Genomic DNA, 25,499 nt, shown 5'->3' on the forward strand with positions numbered 1-25,499 from the left:
CCCAGAAGCCTCTTGACACAAAAAGTAACTTTATTTATTGTTCTTGGGCCTAGTTCGACTAGGACCCCAACAACCTTCGTTTTATGGATAGAAAAGACCGTCTTAATTTCAGGCAGAGGCTATTCTGATGACGCGACGCATTGTTGTTCCTCTTCGCCTTCTTCTTTTGAGCACTGGAGAGTATCTGAGTGAAGTCTCCTTCAGATATCCCTTCCTGCTTTCGATTTTTCCCCAGTTCGCTCTGCAATGGGCTGTCCACGATCCGTTTGGTACTCGTAGTGTTCTCGTCGGGAGGCGCGGTTGTTTCTGCTTCCCGCGGATTTTCTCTTACTCTCCATGTCCGCCTATAATATGAAATCCTGTCCAGGAGCTCCTCCAGTTCCATTAGTCCGTTTTTCACCCCTTTGCTATCGTTTTCTGGAAGAATGTCCCAGATCGCATGCGCTTTACAACTGCCGCGCATTTCTTAATAAGCCTTTCCTCTTTAGCTTGCCCTCCCACTCGGCTTATATTCTAAACCATTTGGCTAGTTTCGGCAGTTTCCATTGAGCCTCTTTCCGCAATTATAGACCTGCGTGGTAAGGTCTAGTTTCCTGCCTCCGATGCAGGTGCCGCATCACGTTCTGAGTCCTTCTCTAAGTCTGCATGCTCCGATGTCTCGTCAGGTATCTCAACCCTTGTTGCTTCCTTCGCTGGGCGAGCAGCGCATTTTCGTGTGCGTATAAATGCATCCAGCTCATTCTCCATTTCCATTATTTCCTCGTTTATTTTGTTTTTGTTCGCCATTAAAGTTGTTTACAAGCGCATCGTATGCAAGGGAGTGGACTGCAATAATCAGAAATGGGTATACCCTCGAGGACAAAGTCCCTACCCCAGTTCCCTGAGGCCTAACCTACGATTAGCTGCCCCCGAACTCACGGACGGATCTGCGTTCTGCCCCGAGCCCCGAGGTCTACTAATACCGGTTCAAGGCACACTACCCGACCTGGGTCCCGAAGGGGCTGGCTCCTGATACACGCCACAACTACCACCTAGGCAGAGCTAGGCTCATATCACCTAATCGACGTCCGGGGACTCCCAGTGTGCCCCGGTGTGTATCGGTCATTAGCAGTTCAGTCTTCACCTTAACAGAATTGGCCCCCAACGTGGGACCGCAGTTGTTGCGTGCGTAACAAAGATGTAGCCGTTTTTGAGAAAAGTGCGGGTGAGAGACGAACGGACAAGGGGACAGACAGGTAGCGGAGCGATTTTAATAAGGTTTTATTTGTTATCAGCAGAACCTTAAAAATTATGGAGGGAGGAGGGAGGTGACCGCCACAAATTTTAATCGAGTTTGAAGAGTAAAGATCCCCCTCCGGAGATGGCGTTGAAAATTCAACTTTTACCCATTTGGAAGAATAGGCATAAGGCATAAATTGTGGATAGATAACCACTACCATTAGTTGCCAGATCCTAACTGATCTTTGTAAAAATTAATAACATATTTTTTTAAATTGTTTCACGTATTTAACTGAATTTTCCTCCTTTAATACTCTGGGGGCGGTCAAACGGTAGTATAGGTCCCGGGGCAAAACGTGGATTGGTACCCACGATGGAGCATAAAACCTGGGAAACGCCTGCTGAACCAACACCAATAGCTCTACTACCAAACCCTATCTCCATCTCCACGTGGTGATCGCTGAGAGTTCTTTCTTTATAAAAAACTGCAGACGGAGAAGGATGAAGACCAGTCTTTCGCGCCTAAAAACCGGACAAAAGGTACCAACTGATCCCCCAGGTTGGGGGTTGGGTAGGGCTGACAACCCTACAAGGAAAACCGATGTTACGAAGCCATAACAGCAGCCTCGGACTGGATGGATTTTACAATGACGAACCCGGCAATGACAAAGGAATAACGATTTGCGCATTTTCTCATGGAACGTGCGCTCCCTGTGCAGAGATGAAGCTGCTGCGCAGCTAGCCGATACCCTGTCCCAATATAGGGTTGATGTAACAACATTGCAGAAGATGTGTTGGACAGGGACCGGTTTCCTGGAGAAGAGTCGCCACACCATATATTCTAGTGGCCATCCAGTAAACCATGTGCTCGGAGTAGGTTTCTTAGTCAGCCAAAAAATAAAAACTGCTATCATTGGCTTTGAAAACATAGGCGAAAGGCTATGCACTCTGCGTTTGCGAGGCAAGTTTAGAAATATAAGCCTCATAAACGTTTACGCCCCCACAGAGGAGACTGCAGAGTCGGAGAAGGATACCTTCTACGAGGCAGTTGAGCGAACCGTCGAAGCCTGTCCCAAGTATGATATCAAAATCATACTTGGAGATTTCAAAAGTCAAGTAGGGACGGAGCCAGTATTCAGGCGATACGTTGGCTCCCATAGCTTACACGAAAAAACTAATGATAACGGACTGCGGATTATTCAATTAGTAGGGTCACGCGAAATGGTTGTTGGAAGTACCTGGTTTGCACGGAAAGCGGTTCACAAACATACGTGGGCCTCTCCAGACGGGACCACTTTCAAACACATTGACCACGTGCTGACTGAACGCCGCCACCTCTCAGCCTTGATGAATGTCAGAACATATAGAGGAGCCAATATAGACTGGGACCACCATCTCGTTGGCATGGTGCTCCGAGCTCGAATTACGACACCACCTACAATCTCCTCTGACAATCAGGTGAGAGTGAATACTGAAGCCATCCACAACACAGCCCTCCGAGACACCCATAAGAGGGAAATGGATGCCGCAATAACCACAGTCAACAGAGGTCCTGGAAATGAAGCATCAACAAATGATTTTCACAACCACCTGAAGAACGTTTTCATTGATACGGCCACAAAGATACTTGGCCCCAGCCGCAAAACAAGTCGGAACGGCTGGTTTGACGATAAAAGTAGCTAGCAACGGAACGGAAGAATGCCGCATACCGAGTAATGTTGCATTCTCAGAGAACGCCGGCACGCGCAGAGACTCATCACGAACTCCGTCGAGCGGAGAAGCAACAGACGGAAAAAAGAAGCCTGGGAGAACCAACAAGTCTGTGAACTCGAAAAGTACAGGCAGCAACCGCACCAGGCACAGATGGCGGAAGTTTTACCAACAAGTCAACAGGATGAAGCCTTATACACCTCGATGCTCATCCTGCCGAGACAAAGAGGGAAATCTGATTTCCGACAGAATAGACATATTGGAGCGATGGGTTGAGTACTTTGATGAGCTACTGAACAACCAGGACATTCGCGAGTTGGTGTTCCCGCCAACTGAAGACGACGGACGAATACTGCCACAACCAAGTTTAGGAGAAACAGTTCGTGCAATTCATGCCAGGAGCCGATGGAATTACAGCCGAATTGGTTAAATATGGAGGCGACCAGTTACACCAAGTGGTTCATGAACTTGTGCTCAAGGTATGAGACACCGAATCAATGCCTGACGATTGGCAACGAGGCATTATCTGTCTCATACATAAAAAGGGAGATATCACACAGTGCAGCAATTATGGAGGTATCACGTTGCTGAGTACCATCTATAAGAACCCAGAACATCATTGGCCCATACCAAAGAGGCTTCACTCCAGGCAAATCAGCAACAGATCAGATTTTCTCTCTGCGGCAAGGGATGAAAAAACTGTTGGAATACGGACAACAGTTGCACCATCACTTCATCGACTTTAAAGCCGCCTATGATAGCATAGCCAGGGTAAAACTGTACACGGCCATGAGAGGATTCGGTATTCCGACGAAATTAATAAGACTGACTAGGCTGACCCTGACCAATGTGCGAGGCCAGATAAAAGCAGCAGGATCGCTCTCAAGACCATTCGACATCAACAGCGGTCTACGACAAGGGGATGCCCTATCTTGCGTCCTCTTTAACCTGGCCCTCGAGAAAGTGATCCAAGATGCTCAGGTAAATGTAAGAGGTAGGATCCTCTTTAAGTCCACCCAACTGCTGGCCTATGCTGATGATATCGACATCATGGGGAGAACCACCCGAGACGTACAAACTGCCTTCATTCAGATCGAGCAAGCGTCGATTGGCGCGAGATCTTGGCTGCACATCAATGAAGGCAAGACAAAATATATGGTAGCAACGTCAGCACCGAAGACGAATCAACCAACCAACATCAAACCGCACTGGTCAAACAGGATGAATAAGGATAGGAGAATACAACTTTGAGACCGTTGACAATTTCTCCTATCTAGGGTCGAAAATCACAACCGATAACAGCTACGATGATGAAGTCCGCGCACGGTTATTGTCAGTCAACAGAGCCTATTTCAGCTTACAAAAACTGTTCCACTCGAAACGTCTCACCATAGGGTCAAAACTTTTACTGTACAAGACAATGATCTTGCCAGTCTTCATGTATTCCTCGGAAACTTAGGTTCTTAGCAAGAAAAATTGTGAACTCTTGGCCGCGTTCAAGAGAAGAATCCTCCGAAGAATTTTTGGCCCCCTACATGAGGATGGACGATTCCGTAGTCTAGACAATGACGAAATCTATGAGTGATACCATGACTGTCCGGTTGTGGATTAAATTCGGCTCAATATGTTACGGTGCGGCGGGTCATTTAATCTGTATGGATGAGGATGATCCAGCCCGGAAAGTCTATAAGGGTAATATCTATGGTAGAAAAAGCAGACGAAGCAGACCCTGCCTAAGATGAAGCGATGGCGTAGGTCAGGACGTCAGACAGCTTTTAGGGATATCGAATTGGTGGACCTCGGCGCAAAACCGGGATGTCTGGAGTTCCTTATTAAAGCAGGCCTAGACCGGATACCGGATGTTGCGCCGTTGATGATGATGATGAAAAATTCGTATTTGTATCTTTATCCAGTTCTTCACAAAGAAAATTGTAAAAAAAGCCAGAAAAAAACGGCGTTCACACGGGATTACCCCCGTAATAAAAGCTACAATAATTCTAGTCAATAAATAAGCAAGCGACACCATCCGGGGAATCCCCTTCAAAATTACGATACTCTAAGTATCTCGTTTCTCAATGAAACATCAAGAAAAGGAAAAGAAATGAAAACTCGCATTTCACAGTGTATAATTTAAAGTTTCTTTAATTTTCTGGTTTAATAAAGGGATATTCACCCAAACACATCGAAATTTTCATGCAAAAATATGTTTGAAATCAGAACAATTTTATGTTCAGGAATGGTTCCATTCACACAGGTTAAAACATTTGAACCATTCATATGCATGTCAATATTTGTCCTCATCCAAAACATGCTGGAAAATTCACTTGATGAAAAATCCCCTGAGCAAATAAATCCTTAATAAGAAATCAACACGCATCCCGTTTAGGACAGTCCATCCCATAAAAATCGCCCGCACCAGCTGGTCTGTTGTTGTCTTTCGTAACCACATTGGGAGATTGGAAACAGACTTTTCACTGTCAATTTTCCTCGCTCCCGCAAGCATGCGCGCTCCACAACCACACGAAGACACATACATCACTCACAAGCCCCAAGCAAAAATCATCCCGAATCTCTCGTTCCTCGTATCAGTTCAGCCAGAAAATTCAAAGCACGTCTATCGGGAAAACAAGCAACTCGTCTGTGTGTCCCGTGAAAATTTTTCCTCATCCAATTTCAAACAGAAAATTGAAAAATTCATACACGATTTTCAGTGATTATACGACTGGGAGACGACAGAAATTACTTTTCAAGTAATAGAAAGTGCGAAGAAAGCGGTAGTGAAAGTGCTGTAACTTGCAATGCTGGGTCGCATGTAAATTAGTGAGAGAAAATTCGTGGTGAAAAGAAAAATAGTTTAAGTGGTGCAAAGAGGCCTACTTGAGTGCCGCAGTGTGAAAAATTGGCAGACAAATGTCCATCTAAACGGCGATAACTCCTTGTCCCAGGATCCGAGAGGCAATTGGATAACTTACGTTCAGGAGGTAACCCCCGTAAATCAGTTAGTTTTCCTCAAAGCGAATTGATTTTTCCAAATGTTGAGATATAAAGTGCGATGAAAAGAACACCCTTAAAAAATCAAAAGATACATAGAAAAGGAAAACCTACGATAGCGGACCAAATGAGGATGACGTGAAACTACACGTCCAGTCAACAATAAATTTACAATCCCCAGGGGTGACTACCCCCGGGGAAATCCATACGTACGACCCATACTATGCTGGGTTCACGTAAAACTGCTTGCACACGCTACAATTGTCACAGTTCGGAGATACTCATTGTGCGATTCAGGTTGCATTCAAGGCGACATATAGCTGGGGTGCGCGATCCAAGTCCTTGCTACCCTTTTGCGTACACCCATCTTGGGCGAATGTCTGAATCCTTTTGCACGCCTGTGATGGCATTTGACTTTTGCAAGTAGTTCAAGGTTTTACATCGGGCTACACACAAATACACGTACCTACGCGAACTATCCTCCTATGCATACGCATTTCCCTAGACTTTTCACCCCCCAACCGACACCCCCGAATCAGTCATCTACCTCAAGCATAATGTTTTTCTTTGCATTCTCGCAATTATGCTCCCTTCTTGAGAATGGGGATTACTAGATGTCACCAGACAAATTTCTTTAGATATTTCGCGCTTCGCGAGATATACATACAGCCATATCTCCTGTGTATATATATATATATAAATAATTGAAGGGTGGTAATAAAGCCAAATCAACAATATACAAATTAAAAAAAAACGTAGAGCACTCAAAGAAAGGGAATTATTTATTTATCACCCAGAAAAAAGTATGAAAAAATTAAAATTAATAATTTTTAATTTTTCAGTTCAAGGGGTGGGATCACCATACCTGAAGGGTGTAAAAATGTTTCCACCGTATAAGGTCATATAGGATATCAAAGATCACGATTTATATTTTTCGAAATGTTTTGACATCAGTTGTAGAGGGGAGCAGAAACTGCTCATTCTCAGAAGCTAACCCACCAAAAAATCTGAAAAGAAAGCACAAAGCTACCCCTATATGAAATTTAGGCTTCAACGGACCCTTCGTAACAATATCTGCTCAAACAAAATTAAAAATATTATATTCCTATACAAACTTTGTAAATTTACTGGAATAATGTAGGTCACAATATAAAGCACGATACTGCGAAGTTTGGTTGAAATTCTGCTATTTCTGGCGAAATTATTTTAGTACAAATTTACCTCTTTTGGACTGGAACCCAAGACACTGAATGTCAATATGATACTGTATAACACATCGTTCAATAAGTCCCGGGACTAACTATAAAAACAATATTTTATCGGCAAAATTCTTTATTATTCATCAACATAATCTCCTTCAAGTGTAATACAATCATTCCAACGTTTCTCTAACTTTTCAATGCCATGTTTGTAGAACGATTTGTCTTTTGACTCAAAATGAGCCTCAGTAGCAGCGATCACCTCCTCATTTGAGACAAATCTTTTTCCCTGGAGCATCTTTTTGAGATTCGCCAAGAGCCAGTAGTCGCTGGGGGCCAGATCCGGCGAATACGGAGGATTAGGAAGCAGTTGGAAGCCTAATTCGTTGAATTTGGTCATCGTTTTGATTGACTTGTGGCACGGTGCATTGTCTTGATGAAAAATGGCTTTCTTCTTCTTCATGTGTGGACGTTTTTTCGCTATTTCGGCCTTCAAACGATCCAATAACACCATGTAGTAGTCGCTATTGATGGTTTTTTCTTTTTCGAGGTAGTCAATGAAAATTATACCATTCGCATCCCAGAATACGGACGCCATCGCTTTTCCCGCCAACTGTTGTGTTTTTGGACGCTTCGGGCGACTTTCACCGGTCGTACGCCATTCAACTGACTGCCGACTTGACTCCGGAGTGAAATGGTCAATCCATGTCTCGTCCACTGTCACATATCGACGCAAAAAATCCTGTTTATTGCGAGTAAACAGTGCCAAACAGCTCTCCGAATCATTGATACGTTGTTGCTTTTGTTCCATTGTGAGCAAACGCGGCAGCCATTTTGAAAAAAACCTTTTTCATAGCCAATTTTTGGTGCAAAATAGTAAATGCACTACCAGTTGATATGATGGTGAACACACCATCTTAGCTATCTCGCGCACTTTCATTTTACGGTCACCCATCACGATTTTCAATACTTGCTTGGTGTTTTCGGGAGTTACTGCCGCATTTGGCCGACCCGAACGTCCCGCATCATTTGTATCAGCACGACCGCGTTTCACGTCGAAAACTACCGACAAATGTTTGTTTTCGACGGAGTAGAGTCCGGATAACGTTTTTCAAGTCATTGCTGAGCTTGAACATTGTTTTTTTCCCATTAGAAAACAATGTTTTATCAACACACGAAACTTGTTTTGGTTCATTTTTTTCACAATTGCAAAGGTAGAGTCACTTTAACCACTATAGCTTTCTTGGTTATGTTTCGAATTACATAAAATTTTGACACATCTTATCTGAAGGTTGGTACTTCTGAACTTTGGTATATAAATGGCATTATTAGCGCCATCTCTACGCTAGTCCCGGGACTTATTGAACGATGTGTTATTATACATCACATCAAATACATTGTCATCATGTCACTTAAGCTCGACGTCGGGCCCTAGCCACCTGAATCGTTATCCTCCAATTATCTCGGTCACGTGACCGCGTTCTCCAATCCTGGAAGTTCAATAGTAGTGGATGTAATGCTACCCGCTGCAGTTGGAGCACACCAGCACCAAAAATCGGATGTCTGATGCGTCCATAGGCGGCGCACTCACATAGAAAATGTTCCGTGAATTCCGCTTCTTCATGATATGTATCATCATCATCATCAATGGCGCAACAACCGGTATCCGGTCTAGGCCTGCCTTAATAAGAACCTCCAGACATCCCGGTTTTGCGCCGAGGTCCACCAATACGATATCCCTAAAAGCTGTCTGGCGTCCTGACCTACGCCATCGCTCCATCTTAGACAGGGTCTGCCTCGTCTTCTTTCTCTACTATAGATATTGCCCTTATAGACTTTCCGGGTGGGATCATCCTCATCCATACGGATTAAGTGACCCGCCCACCGTAACCTATTGAGCCGGATTTTATCCACAACCCGTCACCCCGGTCATGGTATCGCTCATAGATTTCGTCATTGTGTAGGCTACGGAATCGTCCATCCTCATGTAGGGGGCCAAAAATTCTTCGGAGGATTATTCTCTCGAACGCGGCCAAGAGTTCGCAATTTTTCTTGCTAAGAACCCAAGTTTCCGAGGAATACATGAGGACTGGCAAGATCATTGTCCCGTACAGTAAGAGCTTTGACCCTATGGTGAGACGTTTCGAGCGGAACAGTTTTTTGTAAGCTGAAATAGGCTCTGTTGGCTGACAAAAACCGTGCGCGGATTTCATCATCGTAGCTGTCAGCGGTTGTCATTTTCGACCCTAGATAGGAGAAATTGTCAACGGTCTTAAAGTTGTATTCTCCAATCTTTATTCATCCTGTTTGACCAGTGCGGTTTGATGTTGTTGGTTGATTCGTCTTCGGTGCTGACGTTGCCACCATATATTTTGTCTTGCCTTCATTGATGTGCAGCCTAAGATCTCGCGCTAATCGCCGCCTGCTCGATCTGGATGAAGGCATTTTGTACATCTCGAGTGGTTCTTCCCATGATGTCGATATCGTCAGCATAGGCCAGTAGTTGGGTGGACTTAAAGAGGATCGTACCTCTTGCATCTACCTCGGCATAAGGGATCACTTTCTCGAGGGCCAGGTTAAAGAGGACGCATGATAGGGCATCCCCTTGTCGTAGACCATTGTTGATGTCGAATGGTCTTGAGAGTGATTCTGCTGCTTTTATCTGGCCTCGCACATTGGTCAGGATCAGCCTAGTCAGTCTTATTAATTTCGTCGGGATACCGAATTCTCTCATGGCCGTGTACAGTTTTACTCTGGCTATGCTATCATAGGCGGCTTTAAAGTCGATGGACAGATGGTGCAACTGTTGTCCATATTCCAACAGTTTTTCCATCGCTTGCTGCAGAGAGAAAACTAATATGTTGCTGATTTGCCTGGAGTGAAGCCTCTTTGGTGTGGGCCAATGATGTTCTGGGCGTATGGGACTATCCTGCCTAGCAAGATAGTGGAGAATATCTTATAGATGGTACTCAGCAACGTGATACCTCTATAATTGCTGCACTGTGTGATATCTCCCTTTTTATGTATGAGACAGATAATGCCTCGTTGCCAATCGTCAGGCGTTGATTCGCTGTCCCATACCTTGAGCACAAGTTGCTAAACCACTTGGTGTAACTGGTCACCTCCATATTTAACCAATTCAGCTGTAATTCCATCGGCTCCTGGCGACTTATGATTTTTTAGCCGATGAATTGCACGGATTGTTTGGTGTCGTCTTCAGTTGGCGGGACCTCCAACTCGTCGATGTTCTGGTTGTTCAGTAGCTCATCAAAGTACTCAACCCATCACTCCAATATGCCCATTCTGTCAGAAATCAGATATCCCTCATTGTCTCCGCAGAATGAGCATCGAGGTCAATAAGGCTTCATCCTGCTGACTTGTTGGTAAAACTTCCGCCATCTGTGCCTGGTGCGGTTGCTCCCTGTACTTTTCGAGTTCACAGATCTGTTTATTCTCCCAGTCTTCCTTTTTCCGTCTGTGAAGTCGCTTCTCCGCTCGACGGAGTTCGTGATAAGTCTCTACGCGTGCCCGCGTTCTTTGAGAATACAACATTACTCGGTATGCAGCATTCTTCCGTTACGTTGCTAGCTTACATTCATCGTCAAACCAGCCGTTCCGACTCCTTTTGCGGCTGGGGCCAAGTATGTTTGTGGCCGTATCCATGATAACGTTCTTCAGGTGATTGTGAAGATCATTTGTTCATGCTTCATCTCCAGATCCTCTGTTGACTGCGGTTATTGCAGCATCCATTTCCCTCTTATAGGTGTCGCGGAGGGTTGTGTTGTGGATGGCTACAGTGTTAACTCTCACCTGATTGTCAGAGAGGATTCGAGGTGGTATTGGTATTCGAGCTCGGAGCACCATGCCAACGAGATAGTGATCTGAATCTATATTGGCCCCCTATATGTTCTGACATTCATTCAAAACCCAAAACCAAGCGTAAACCCACTAAGTTCAACTTCCGCAAAGCCAGTTTTGACGGTCTGAACTCAGCTTTAGCGTCTTTCAACTGGGTTCATTTATTAAGTAATTCATCGTGTGATCAAGCTCTTAATACCTTCTACAATATCCTCTCTGATCTCCTCTCCTGTTATGTCCCTTCTTCCCCTCCCTGCCTACGTTCTTTCCCAACTTGGTTCACAACGGAACTTCATATTAACATGCGCTTGAAACATACACTGAGGAAGAAGTTTCGGGCTTCTAAAAATGACGCCGACCTTGCTCACTTTAAAGCTATACGATCCACTGTGAAGTCAATGGTCAGAAAGGCGCGTAAAAGGTACCTATTGAGCGTCGAAACCGCCCTTGCCCGCGGTAACTTAAAACACTTTTGGTCTCACGCTCGCAACTCTCGTAATCCAACTCATTCTGTCCCTTCTTCTATCAGCTTCGCTGACTCCACTGCCAACTCCCCACAACAATCCTGCGACCTTCTCTGCACCTACTTCTCTTCAGTGTTTTCTCCCTCGAGCCCTTCACCCTCTGCACCTTTCATAACCACAGACTCCTCCGAATCACTAGCCATTCCTCTCCTTACGCCTTCCTTGGTTGAGTTCCTCATTGGTAACCTTGACCCCAATGTCGGACCTGGCCCCGATGGGCTTCCTAATCTCTTCCTCCTTAACTGTAGAAAACACATTTCCCTCCCCCTGTGTATAATCTACAACAAAAGTCTAGAAGAATGCTACTTTCCCCGTCTCTGGAAAGAGGCCCTTATCATTCCTATCCTCAAGAGCGGAGACCCTTCTCTTGCTGTGAACTACCGCCCCATTTCCCTTCTCTCCTCTTGCTCCAAAATCCTAGAAAGATACGTCAACGACTGGTTGACCGCGCATTTCGGTCACCTCATTGTCAAAGAGCAGCATGGTTTCGTGAAACATAGATCAACGGCTTCAAATCTTCTGGTCTTTACCAACTTTGTTGCTAAACGCTTGAATTCACGACAGGAGGTACATGCTGTTTATACTGATTTCTCCAAAGCCTTTGACACCGTTGACCATAACATTCTCCTCTCTAAACTTTCTTCGCTAGAGTTCCCTCCCTCAGTCATCTCCTGGCTTTCCTCCTATCTCTCATACCGTTCCTGCAAAGTTTCCTTTCATGGTCACTCATCTCGTTCCTTCTCTCCTTCCTCTGGTGTTCCCCAAGGCTCTATACTTGGCCCCCTACTCTTCCTGTTTTTTATCAATGACCTCGCCTCCATCCTCACCTGCCCGTATTTGCTTTACGCAGACGACCTTAAATTATTTGCCTCTGTTTCCTCTCCATTGGACTGTGCTCTCTTACAATCCAACCTTGATAATTTAGCCCGTTGGTGTTCGGTCAACAAGCTAACACTGAATGTCAACAAATGCCACTGGATGCGCTATTCCCTGAAACCCTCCCCATCATCCTTTTCCTATTCTCTCAGTGGTCAACCCCTTTCACTACTGACCTCCTTCAAAGACATGGGTGTAATATTCGACGATAAACTTCGTTTCAATTCCCACTTCGTTGACATCATCAATAGAGCTTCCAAAATGTCTGGTTTTATCTTACGTTCCTCGTCCGACTTTACCTCAATCCAGCCCTCCTTAACACTCTTCAATTCCCTTGTCAAAAACATCCTTGAATACTGCTCTGTAGTTTGGTCCCCCTACCGCATCCGTGACGGCCGCGCTCTTGGAGCTGTACAACGCAAATTCACCCGGACCCTCTTTTACAAAAAGAACCTTCCACAGGTTGATTATCCGTCACGACTCCGCACCCTCAATCTCCCCTCCCTACAGCAACGCCGTATTTTCCTTGATATGTGTACTCTTTTCAAACTCTGCAATGGTCTGATGGACTGCTCCGCCAACTCGGATATTACTCTTCGTATCGCCTCGTCTCATGACACACGTAATGCGGACATTTTTGATGTGCCCTTCGCTGAGCTCGAGATTTACTTTCACTCTCCGATCCCGAGGTTTGACTCTATGTCCCTCTCTAGCTTTAAGCGCAAAATATGTCATTTACTTGCTCCTCCCTCTGAGGACAATATGTAATAAGAAATTTGCTTTCTGTGTATTGTCCTCATTAAATAAATAAATAAATAAGGCTGAGAGGTGGGGGTGTTCGATCAACACGCGATCAATTTGGTTGAAAATGGTCCCGTCTGGAGAGGCCCATGTATATTTGTGGACCACTTTCCGCGTAAACCAGGTACTTCCAACAACCATTTCGTGTGACCCTGCTAATTGAATAATCCGCAGTCCGTTATCATTTGTATTTTCGTGTAAGCTATGAGAGCCAACGTATCGCCTAAATACGGGCTCCTTCCCTACTTGGCTGTTAAAATCCCCAAGTATGATTTTGATATCATATCTGGGACAGGCTTCGAAGGTTTGTTCTACTGCCTCGTAGAAGGTATCTTTCTCCGACTCTGCAGTCTCCTCTGTAGGGGCGTGAACGTTAATGAAGCTTATATTTCTAAATTTGCCTCGCAAGCGGAGAGTGCATAGCCGTTCGCTTATGTTTTCAAAGCCGATAACAGCAGGTCTCATTTTTTGGCTGACTAAGAAACCTACTCCGAGCACATGGTTTACTGGATGGCCACTATTATATATGGTGTAACTGCTCTTCTCCAGGAAACCGGTCCCTGTCCAACACATCTCCTGTAACGCTGTTACATCAGCCCTATATTGGGACAGGGTATCGGCTAGCTGCTTATTAACCTCATCTCTGTACAGGGAGCGCACGTTTCATGAGAAAATGCGCAAATCCTTATTCCGTTGTCGTTGCCGGCTTCGTCGTTGTATAATTCGTCCAGTCCGAGGCTCCTGTTGTGACTTCGTAACAAGTTGTTTTCCGTGTAGGGTTGTCAGCCCTACCCAACCCCCAACCTGGAGGACCAGTTGGTACAATTTGTCCCGTCTTTAGGCGCGCGAGACTCGCCTTCATCCTTCTCCGTCTGCAGCTTTTCGTTAAGAAAGAGCTCCCAGCGGTCACCACGTGGAGATGGAGATAGGGTTTGGTAGTAGAGCTGTTGGTGTTGGTTCAGCAGGTATTTCCCAGGTTTTATGCTCCATCATGTGTACCAATCCACGTTTCGCCCTGGGTCTTATACTACCCTTTGACCACCTGACCACCTGATATGTATCATCTTGGATAATTCCTATTCTGAGCATATGCCCAGTTAGTGAATTATGGCCGATCAGAATACCGACAATACTTCTGCAAGTCTTCCTGCCTCTCGACACGATAAACGTTGCAGTATGTTTGTTTGGTTCTGACAGGAAAAATTTGATGTGTCCAGCAGCATTAAGGCTTCGCCATCTGTCATTAAGCTTGTTCCCAGTTTTTGATAGCAGCATCAGAAAATGCTACTGACACCACAATTGCTGGTTCCAGTCGGGGCATGGGGGAAGTTAAAGCCTCTTTTGTTAAGGCATCCGAAATTTCATTTCCCTCTACACCACAATGACCAGGTACCCAGAGTAATTCCACCGTACTGAATCTAGAAATAGAGTTCAATAGGTTTCTACATTCCTGAACGATTTTTGAAGTGATCAAAGTACTACTCAACGCCCTCAACACAACTTGACTATCGGTACGGATTGTGATGCGCCTGCATACCCTTCAGCCTGAAAGACCCTTGTATATTGCCACAATGAAAAAGTCCACTTCTCGTTTTTGTTCGAGAGGTAGACTCCTGCTCCAGAACCATTTCCTGTTTTTGAGCCATTGGTGTAGGAGACGTCAGTATATCCTGACACGCATTCTTCTGGTTCGTCCCAGTTTTCTCTTCGTTTCAAGATAACATCACATCTTCTACCAGACAGATGTATGGGGATCCGAGAATCAGGAGCATTGCGAAAACTGTTCGTTGTTTCCCCATCCGTCCCTTGTTTCCCCATAAATCTAATCGAATTAGTCTATGAGTTGCTCTTATTGCAGTGCCCTGAATAAACAAATCCAAGGACTGCAAATTGAGTGATGCATTCGGAGCTGCGCCAGATGTGGTGCTCATGGCGCCGGTGATTCCCACACCTAGGACACCTCGTTGTTAGGTAGCAATGAACGCCTAGTTCAGCACTCAGCAATCTCTTCGTTAGCATAGCGTAGATCCACTTTATTAGAGTTTCTTCAACACCTTGCTCTCTGGCGGCATCTCAGAGCTTTTGAAAGGGCACACACTCAAAAGCCCCTTCAATGTCTACGAAACAACCCATCGCGTACTTACCTTTCAGAATTGCGTCCTCTATCTTTGAAACCAAAGAATGAAGAACAAACTCAAAGGACTTTCCTTTGGAAAGCATGTTGGTTCTCATTTAGTGGGTGCGACCTTAGGGCCTTCACGCGAATGTGGCGCTCAACCAGTCTCTCCAGACATTTCAGCGAAAATGATGTTATGCTGATTTGCCTTTAGTTCTTTGGATCTTTCCCAGGCGTTGGCATGAAAACTACCTTCAACTTCTGCCAGAAAGAAGGCACGTAGTCCAAAGCAAGACATCCTCGAAAAGCATTTCTTAAAAGTCGCTCTAAGTGCTCTGTACCCTTAGCATCACTGGGTAGATGTCATCCATGCCAGGTGGTTTGAAGTGCCCAAATGATAGTATAACAGCTCTCGCCTTTTCATTGGTAACAACCGCTCTTGCAATGTCCCGATTCCCATTACAACACCTTCGTGTTGAGGGGCTTGCAGAAACCGCCAATTCCCTTCTTCCCACTTCTGACACCTGTTCTCCTGTGTGGTGTACTTCCAAGAGTTTATATAGACGCAAGTATGGAGTTCGTGAAAGTGCCATCCGGTTTTCTAAGAGAGCCCAACTTGACTGTCTCCTACTTATTAAGGACTCTGAACAGCCGGGAAGCCTCCCTTTCAATAACCCGCATATTGCCGGAAGTGGAACTGGAAGAAGAAGGCGTTACCTGCAGTGAAAAAATGAGGTTAGATTTGCTTGCGCAGACCACTTACGAATCCGCCATGGAGATTGCTATCATTTGTGAACCGTACAGAAATCTTGACGGTGGTGTATGGGTCATAGATTTGAATGGTGAAGCGGCGATATGGGCGTGCGGTTGTAAAGCCATACAATATAACATGCGTCAGGCGGCTAGTGGCTTTGTGTGGGCGAAAATAAGCGGTATATTCGTATACAGCTGCAACGCTCCACCGAGCCTCACACTTCCTGAGTTTGAAGAACTGTTGGATGATCTTGTTCACGACGCAAGGGGAAGAAGTCCAAAGGTGATAGCCGGTGACTTTAATGCGTGGACTATCGAGTGGGGCAGCAAAGAGACTAACGCAAGGGGGCGGTGCTTATTAGAAGCTTTTGCCCAGTTAGATGGTTACATGGCCAACGAAGGCGATGTAAACACTTATCGGAAAGGGGGAACTGGTTCAATTGTAGATCTGACTTTTGTCAGCCCTGCGCTGGTACGTGGCATATCCTGGCAAGTTAGCGAGTACTTCACGTACAGCGACCACCAGGCAATCACCTTTGAACTAAGGACGGAGCCACAAGGCAGGAAACCCGCACCCCGGAAACCGAAATCCAGAAGAACACCAGGATGGTCTGCCAAAGCGATGGATGAGCAGACATTCATGGAGGTGTGGCTAGACTTGCCTACCAAAGCAGGCGCCTCCACGGATAGAGCTCTCCATGTCACACAGAGCATCTCTAAAGCATGTGACGCGTCGATGCCTACGAGATGCTCTTTCCCCACTAGAAGGCCCAATTATTGGTGGAATAGTGAACTTGCCAGCCTTCGATCGATTTGCCACAGAGCCAAACGAACGGCTCAGAGGGCAATAGGTAGGATCGATCAGGGGCAAAAGGAGCATGCCTATTGGGAAGCTCGCAAGAACCTCAAGCTCGCCATCCAGCGGAGTAAGAGCGAATATTTTAAAGAGCTCTGTTCGGAGCGGACATAAATCCGTAGAGTAGCGCCTATAAAATCGTGACAGGACGATTCAGAGGCCGATCATCTCCGCAGATCACGTGTCCTATGCTCTTGTTGAAAATAATCCAGGGAATATTTCCCCAGCAAGAGCGGGGTATTAACAGTTTCCAGCCTCTCCTGAATGTGACGCCAATTCCACCAGTCACCAGGGGCGAGCTGGTAGAGATCTGCAGTCGAATAGGAGACAGTAAAGCCCCGCCTCTGGACGGCATACCGAATAAGGCCCTCAAACTTGCCGTCAAATATAGACCGGATATGTTCGCAGAGCTGTTCGAAACGTGCATGTTCACGGGTATCTTTCCAGCACCGTGGAAGCGGATGAAGCTGGTGCTGCTGCCTAAGGCTAGCAAACCGCCAAGGGAACCGTCCTCCTATAGACTCATATGTCTTCTAGACACTATAGGCAAAATGTTGGAGCGGATTATTTATAATAAACTACTCCCAGTCGTCGAGAGCCAAGGGGCCCTTCAGATAAGCAGCATGGGTTCCGTAAAGCCAGATCAATCATTGATGCCATCAAAATGGTTACTGGCTTAGCCGAAAATGCAATTCACGGAAGGGGTTGTACCAGCAAATATTGCGTGGTGGTGACCCTGGTTATGCGGTATGCATTTAACTCGGCCAATTGGAACCTTATACGAAAGTCTCTGGCGACGATTGGTGCTCCCACCTACCTCGCCGCTATTATCGATAGCTACTTGAAAGAGCGGACACTCTGGTATGATACCGATGACGGACCCAAAGAGTCCGTTGTCTCCGCGGGTGTCCCACAGGGCTCTGTACGGGGCCCACTACTGTGGAACATCATGTATAATGATGTGCTTAACCTACTGGTTCCGGAAGAGGCCACGGTGGTTGGTTACGCCGATGATATTGCACTGGTTGTGGTTGCAAAGCATCTCGAGGATGCTGAGTTGTACTTAAGCGAAGCAATCAGTGTTATTAAGGCTTAGTTAGGGAGTGCTGGACTGGCACTCGCGGAGGAAAAAACGGTAGCGATCCTCATCACTAAGCGCCGCAAAAGAAATTACGCCTGTATTAGAATCGCGAATCGTATCATCACTTCCAAGCCTGCCATCAAATACTTGGGGGTGATGAAAGACGGAAAACTCAATTTTAAGCAGCACATAGAGCATACTTGTAAAAGAGTATCCACCACGAGTATTGCTCTGGCAAGGGTGATGCCGAACGTAGGAGGCCCGCGGCATACTTGCAGGCTCCTCATAACCAGGGTGGTGAGCTCTATCATGCTGTATGCAATCCCAGTTTGGGGAAAAGCACTGCAGGTTTTAGACAATACACATAAACTGAGCGCGGTTTACAGAAGAACATTCCTAAGAGTGTGTTCTACCTTTAGGACCGTCCCAGACGATGCAGCGTTCGTCATCTCGAGAATGATGCCAATTGACATCCTGGCAACCGAAATGATGAACATCTATAACACCAGGTCCATCTCGCCCTTATCTCAGGTGAAAAAAGCCGAAAGGGAGAGATCCATAAGCAGATGGCAACAGCGATGGGACCAGTCAGAAAAGAGTCATTGGACTTACAGGTTGATCCCTTCCATCGAGGAGAGGCTGGAGAGAAAGCATAGGAAGATTAATTATAATCTCACCCAGTTTCTCACCGGCCATGAAGGATACCGTCAATACCTGTACAGGTTTAAATTGGACACCTCGCCTAATTGTCCAAACTGCGACGGGATCCCAGAGGACCCAGCGCACGTTTTCTTCCAGTGTCCTAGGTTCGTGGAAGAAAGGACGTACCTAGAGGAAACTCTAGCTGAAGTGCTATCACCGGAAAATTTTGTCCGGAGAATGGTAGCCTGTCAGGAAGACTGGGATGCGATCAATTCCATGATCGCTGCAATCCAGGATAAACTGCGAAAAATAGAAGAAGTGAGGAAGACGCGGTTACGAACCCTGCGGGTAGACGAAAGGAGATCTAGCTAAAGTAAGCTAACTCCGCCCCGTGATGTAATACCTAAAGGTGGTTCCACGGGGTAGGGGGGAGTCGGGGGTGGTTTTAGTGGGTAAAAATCCCACACTCTGGCGTGTCCAGGCCAGCGTCTTTTGAGAATTTCCACCTCCTCAAAAAAAAGAAACAAAAAAAAAGGTATCAGTGAGGCTCCGTTCGAATACAGTCAGTTACCCCCGACTGCAAACTATCCAATGGGCACGGTTCGCATGACACCCTGGATTGGGGGAGGTGTTTTTCGACTCCCCAGTCTAGATCCATAGCGTTTTGTTAATAGCAGGGTCACCTCGTACAGGGTGTGGCTATCACCACTCATTAACGGTCTTGGTAGAGGCTTGGCCTGTGAGGAGTGGCCAGATCTCCCATCAGGCGCGACCCCAGCTGGCGGATTGGGGCATACCTATTGATGCGTAAATATGTGTTCATGCACTTTTCTTTTCTGACTGTGTATGGGCTAGTGTTTGCTCATCTCTGGTGCGCGGACCAAAATGTCTATGGGAAGGATACCCAGAACATAAAACCACCATGGAAGGCGAGAGAAGGAGTAAACTTACGGTGCAGGGGCTCGGAACCCCAGTACCGGCGGCTTTTGGGAGTGAGCAAGCGGGCTCCCGGCCGTCGATATTCCTCGACCGCAGTGCCTCGGTTGTGGACAACTTGGCCACCTTGGCATATAATGTTACAAGTGATTTCGATCTGGAGAAGGAAGTGTTCAAGCCAAGTATGACTCTACCGAGAACACCAGTAGCAAGAACAAACAAGGACGAACTGAAGACGGATCGTTGGACGACAAAAACCGTGACAACACCCACCACATATGTTCAAAATGCGCGACAGCAAGAGGTGCCCCAGGAACAAGAAAAGGATCCTTTCAAAAGATGCTTATCAACTTTGAGATCTCCACCAATGCTAAAGACGATGAAGGATAAAGCACAGGCAAGATCAACAACCGCCAAAAGTGAAGCAGCGTATAAAATGAGTAACCCTGTCGGGGCTTATAGGGAGCGGAGTCTCGATCCGGAGGAATTACCCTTTATCCAGCTTGGGGCAAAAATAGTTGAGCTCTCCGAGTTCATCAAGGACAAGCACAACGTGCACCAAGCCATAAAGAACATGGTGAGGGCTATTAGAGTCCTCTATAACAGATCGCAGGTGGAGGAAAAGAACACCAAGGATACGCCGAACCCCGCTGTGCCAACAGTGTCGCAAGCAACCCAAGTGACGCCTAACCGTACTACCATCGAATCCCAGCGAAATAAGCAAGTACGTGAAAAAGAGGCGGATCCTTTAAATAATCAGCAGGCACCTAAGAGAAAAAAAGGCGGACAGGACATCCTGAAAATCAACACCAACAGCGCAGAAGGAGGAAAGCATACAGTGAATGTAGAAAAGTCGACCAGCGTTGCGAAGCCCAAGACGAACGAAAACGATGGATGGACTAAAGTTACCAGCAAAAAAGCGAAAGGAAAAGCAAAAGTACGAACCCGTCCAGATGCGATTGTTATTTCCAGTAAGGGCAATCTGTCCTACGCGGAGATACTCAGAAAGGTCAAAGCGGATCCCGACCTAATAGATCTGAGCGGAAATGTGAATCGAATCCGAAGAACCCGGAGAGGGGATCTCATGTTCGAGCTGAAAATATCCAGCGTGGGCGTGGCTGATGACTTTCGCACTCGGGTGAAGGACTCACTTGGGGGGAATGCCGCAGTGCGTGCCCAAAAACATGAGATCTATATACAATGTAAGGATCTCGATGAAATAACATCAAAAGCAGAAATTTGTGCTGCTCTGAAGGAGCAATTCAAGTTGCAAGACCTTGTCGAGGAGTCTGTTGTAAGTTTACGAAAAGCCTATGGCGGTACTCAAACGGCCACAATACGAGTACCAGCGGAGACAGCGCAGAAGTTGTTGGCAGCCGGAAAAGTTCGGATTGGATGGGTTGTCTGCCGGTTAAGGGAACAGACTTCACTAAAGAGGTGCTTTAAATGCCTCATTTTTGGGCACTTCGCCAAGGTATGCACCAGCAGCATTGATCGATCCGATCGATGCAGAAGGTGTGGGGAGAAGGGCCATACAATGTACTGCAAGTCAGGCAGCCAGTGGCTTTGTGTGGGCGAAAATAAGTGGTGTATATGTATACAGCTGCTACGCCCCACCAAGTTTGACACTGTCTGAATTCGAGCAAATGCTTGATAATCTTGTTCTCGACGCAAGGGGACGAAGTCCAAAGGTGATTGCTGGTGACTTCAATGCTTGGGCTCTAGAGTGGGGTAGCAGAGAATCAAATGCTAGGGGGCGCAGTTTAATAGAAGCTTTCGCGCAGATGGATATGGTTTTGGCTGACGTAGGTGCTGTGACCACCTTCCAGAAAGGGGGATTAGGCGCGATTGTAGACCTGACCTTTGTCAGCCCTTCGCTGGCGCGTGGTATGTCCTGGTGCGTCAGCGAACGCTACACCCACAGCAATCACCAGGCAATCTTCTTTGAGACATGTGTCGAATCTCAGGGCAAAGAGCTATCATGCCCGAAGCCGAAAAAGATTTCAGGCTGGCCTGCAAAATCTTTGGATGAGCAGACCTTCATAGAGGTGTGGTTAGATCAACCTGATAAAGCAGGCACTTCGACGGAAAGAGCCGTCCATCTGGCCCAATGCATCGCCAAAGCATGTGATGCGTCCATGCCTAGGAGGTGCTCATTCCCCCGTAGAAGACCAAACTACTGGTGGAATGATGAACTGACCGGTCTTCGATCAGCCTGCCACCGAGCCAGAAGAGCGGCTCAGAGGGCGGTAGGTAGAGTCGAACAAGGGCAGAAAGAGTGCGCCTGTAAGGCAGCTCGCAAAACCCTCAAGCTCGCCATCCAGCGAAGCAAGAGAAAATGCTTTAAGGAGCTCTGCTCAGAAGCGGACGTAAACCCGTGGGGGAGAGCTTATGGAATCGTGACGGGACGCTTCAGAGGCCGTTCCTCTCCGCAGATCACACAAGAGGGTGGGACTCTTGCTGAAAATCATCCAGGGGTTATTCCCCCAGCAAGAGGAGAGCACCGACACATTCCAACCACCTCTGAATGTGACAGCAATCCCGCCAGTCACCAGAGACGAGCTGCTGGAGATCTGCGGTAGAATAGGAGACAATCAAGCGCCGGGCCTGGACGGAGTACCGAATAAGGCCCTTAAGCTTGCCGTGAAATCCAGGCCGGACGTGTTCGCTGAGTTGTTCGAAGCGTGCATGTCCGAGGGAATATTTCCAGCGGCATGGAAGCGACAGAAGTTGGTACTTCTACCTAAGGCTGGTAAACGTCCAGGTGAACCATCGTCATACCGACCCATATGTCTTTTGGACACGGTGGGGAAAATGTTAGAGCGGGTAATCTATAATAGATTACTCCCGGTTGTTGAGAGCCAAGGCGGCCTTTCAGATCGGCAGTATGGGTTCCGAAAAGCCAGATCAACCATTGATGCCATCAAATTGGTTACTGGCGCAAATATTGCGTGGTAGTAACCCTGGATGTAAAAAATGCATTCAATTCGGCTAATTGGAGTCTAATACGGAAATCTTTAGCGAAGGTTGATATTCCTGCCTATCTCGCTGCTATCGTCGGTAGTTATCTAACTGAAAGGAGGCTCTGGTATGACACCGATGACGGGCCCCAGGAGTACGTTGTTTCCGCGGGTGTCCCGCAGGGCTCCGTATTGGGCCCACTACTATGGAACATCATGTACAACGATGTACTTAATCTTCCCCTTCCGGAGGAAGTCACAGTGGTGGGTTACGCTGACGACATAGCATTGGTTGTTGTCGCAAAGCATCTCGAAGATGCTGAGTTATACTCAAGCGAGGCAATCAGTGCTGTCAAATGCTGGTTAGAGAGCTCTGGTCTGACGCTTGTCGAGAAAAAAACAGAAGCGGTCCTCATTACGAAACGCCGGAAGAGAAATTACGCCTGTGTTAAAATCAGGAATCATATTATCACATCCAAGCCGACCATCAAATACTTGGGGGTGATGATAGACAGGAAGCTCAGCTTTAAGCAAGACGTACAGTATATTTGTGATAAATCATCCACTGCCGAACGTGGGAGGGCCACGGCATGCCTCTAGGTTGCTTATAGCCAGGGTGGTGACCTCAATCATGCTCTATGCGACCCCAGTTTGGAGCGAGGCGTTGCGGATATCAGTTAATACTAGCAAACTGAATGCAGTCTACAGGAGGACAGCTCTGAGGGTATGCTCTGCCTTCAGGACTGTCTCAGATGATGCAGCATTCGTCATCTCTGGAATGATGCCGATTGACATCTTGGCAGATAAGATGGCGAATATATACCATGCGAAGTCAATCTCTCCTTTATTGCAGAAGAAGAACGCTGAAAGGGAGAGATCCATAAATAGATGGCAAGAGCGGTGGGAACGCTCGGGAAAGGGTCGGTGGACTCACAGGCTCATTCCTGCCATCAAGGAGTGGTTGAAGAGACGACACGGTGAGATTAACTATAATCTCACCCAGTTTCTCACGGGACATGGAGGATATCTCCAATACCTTCACAGGTTTAAATTGGAGACCTCACCCGACTATCCAAATTGTGATGGAGTCCCAGAGGACCCAGAGCATATATTCTTCCACTGTCCGAGATTTGTGGAAGAAAGGAGGAATCTAGAGGAGACTCTAGGAGAGGTGCTGATACCAGAAAATCTGGTGCCGAAAATGCTAGCACATCAAGAGAATTGAGATGCGATAAACTGCATGATCGCATCTATCCAAAATAAACTGCGAAAAGCAGAGGAGAGGAGAAAAACGAGGTCACGTGCGCCGCGTATAGAAGAAAGGTGACAAAGCTAGAGTGAGCTGACTGCGCCCCGTGATGCAATACCTTATGGTGGTTCCGCGGGGCAGGGAGGGAGTCGGGGGTGGTTTTAGTGGGTAAAAATCCCACACGCTGGTGTGTCCAGACCAGTGTCTTTTTGAAGATTTCCACCTCCTCAACGAAAAAAAACAAAAAGACGAGAGGCTTGGCCGCTGAAAAGGTACACACCGTCCCAGAGGAGAGACAGCTCATCCTCAGAGAGAGATTGGTTGGCCTCAGGGAGCTATGTTCCGCGTCAGTGTATCCTGCAGTGCACTGCTTAACCCCTATGAGCGTGTAAGCGATTCCTCCAAACTTCGGCAATTTTCCTGACACCCGGACCCCCCAACCAATATACCATTTTGCAGCTCAGACCCCTCCCGGATAGTATGTGCACTTCTGGTTCGTGTACCTTTAACTTCATATTAAAATCATATTCGTCCTTTGCCACCCCTTTTAAACCCAATTATTTGAAAATCACCAATTTATTCACAACTCAAACCAAAAGCCATAAAATCACTTAACCTATCCACAAACATTTTATCGGCCCCAGCGTCCACGTCCTCCCCATCCGCCACGTCTGCCTTGTCTTGCAATGCGATCAGCAACATTTTCGTGTCCTTGCTCATCTACAGAAAGTAGATCCTCCAGGTTTGTCTGTTGGCCTTCTGTCAATGCGGGAGGCCTTTGGGCTACCGTGAAAGCCACAAGGACTAGCAGAAACCCAAAAATCCACGTTGCTTTCATCTTCTTTTGATTAGGACCACTACACTGTACTTTTAGCACTTCTTCAGGGCTATATTCACAAGAGAACTGTTGCTTCCGTTAGAACCATTGCTTGCTTTTATATGGAAGGAGTGCGTTTTAGAAAATCCAAGACATTGCTGTTTCGTTCTATTAAAAATAAATAACATGTTTTAAGACTACTTAATCCGACTCCGCCTCGCACTTTGTTATTGCGTTTCTTTACCTTCTTCTTATTTGTTTTATTGTCCCCATCTCGGGGTGGGGCAACAGAGGAGGATAGTCCATTCTACTTTGCACGAGGTAGTTTAATGAGACCAGGTATTATTGCTCAGATAATGAATCTTATTTCTACAATTAAGATCTTTACTCACCTATCAATGACAAGACGGTCATTTACATAACACAAGATTTTTGAGCTCTTTTTTTCACTTAACTTTTCTTAGAAGTTCTGAAAAAAATATCTTTGAAACAGAAACCAGAATTAGGTGTTCATACATCATACTAAACCACTATCTCAGAATTTGATGACTAAATTATTCTGATTTACTTGAGAATTCTAATGCGCATAAATTGCAAGTTTTACATGGATGACTAGTGTAAGATGAACGGAATAAGCGGGGAAATTTCGGTAGATTGAGATTTTATTCCTCAGCAAACACCTTTTTATCTATATAACCTTCAAATTAATTCAATTAATTTAGTTTTCTTATGAAATCTAATGTATGATAACAGCTTTGGACAAACTTTCAAGTTCTTCAAGTTTTACACGCAAATTTCGACGTAATATTGTATAACAAATGCACCAACAAGTCTGATGCAACGTTGACGCCAGTTGATGACTCCTTTTATATTTTTGGACACATGTTCCAGCGTGTGGGATTTTTACCCACA

The 25,499-nt window shown here is 46.2% G+C and overlaps 1 protein-coding gene across 4 annotated transcripts in view; it reads left to right on the plus strand.

Moving 5' to 3' along the window:
* The first annotated feature begins 5,198 nt into the window (after positions 1–5,198).
* LOC119646304 (MAGUK p55 subfamily member 7) overlaps positions 5,199–25,499 on the plus strand; it is a 172,519-nt gene continuing 152,218 nt past the window's right edge. For 3 of the 4 annotated variants that reach the window (XM_038046719.1, XM_038046721.1, XM_038046720.1), the window contains exon 1: positions 5,199–5,909. The gene's annotated coding sequence lies outside the window, so the exon portion shown is untranslated. The remainder of the gene's footprint in view (positions 5,910–25,499) is intronic. The other variant, XM_038046722.1, reaches the window with a different exon arrangement.

Source organism: Hermetia illucens, chromosome 1 (assembly GCF_905115235.1).
Source record: "Hermetia illucens chromosome 1, iHerIll2.2.curated.20191125, whole genome shotgun sequence".
NCBI lineage: Eukaryota > Metazoa > Arthropoda > Insecta > Diptera > Stratiomyidae > Hermetia > Hermetia illucens.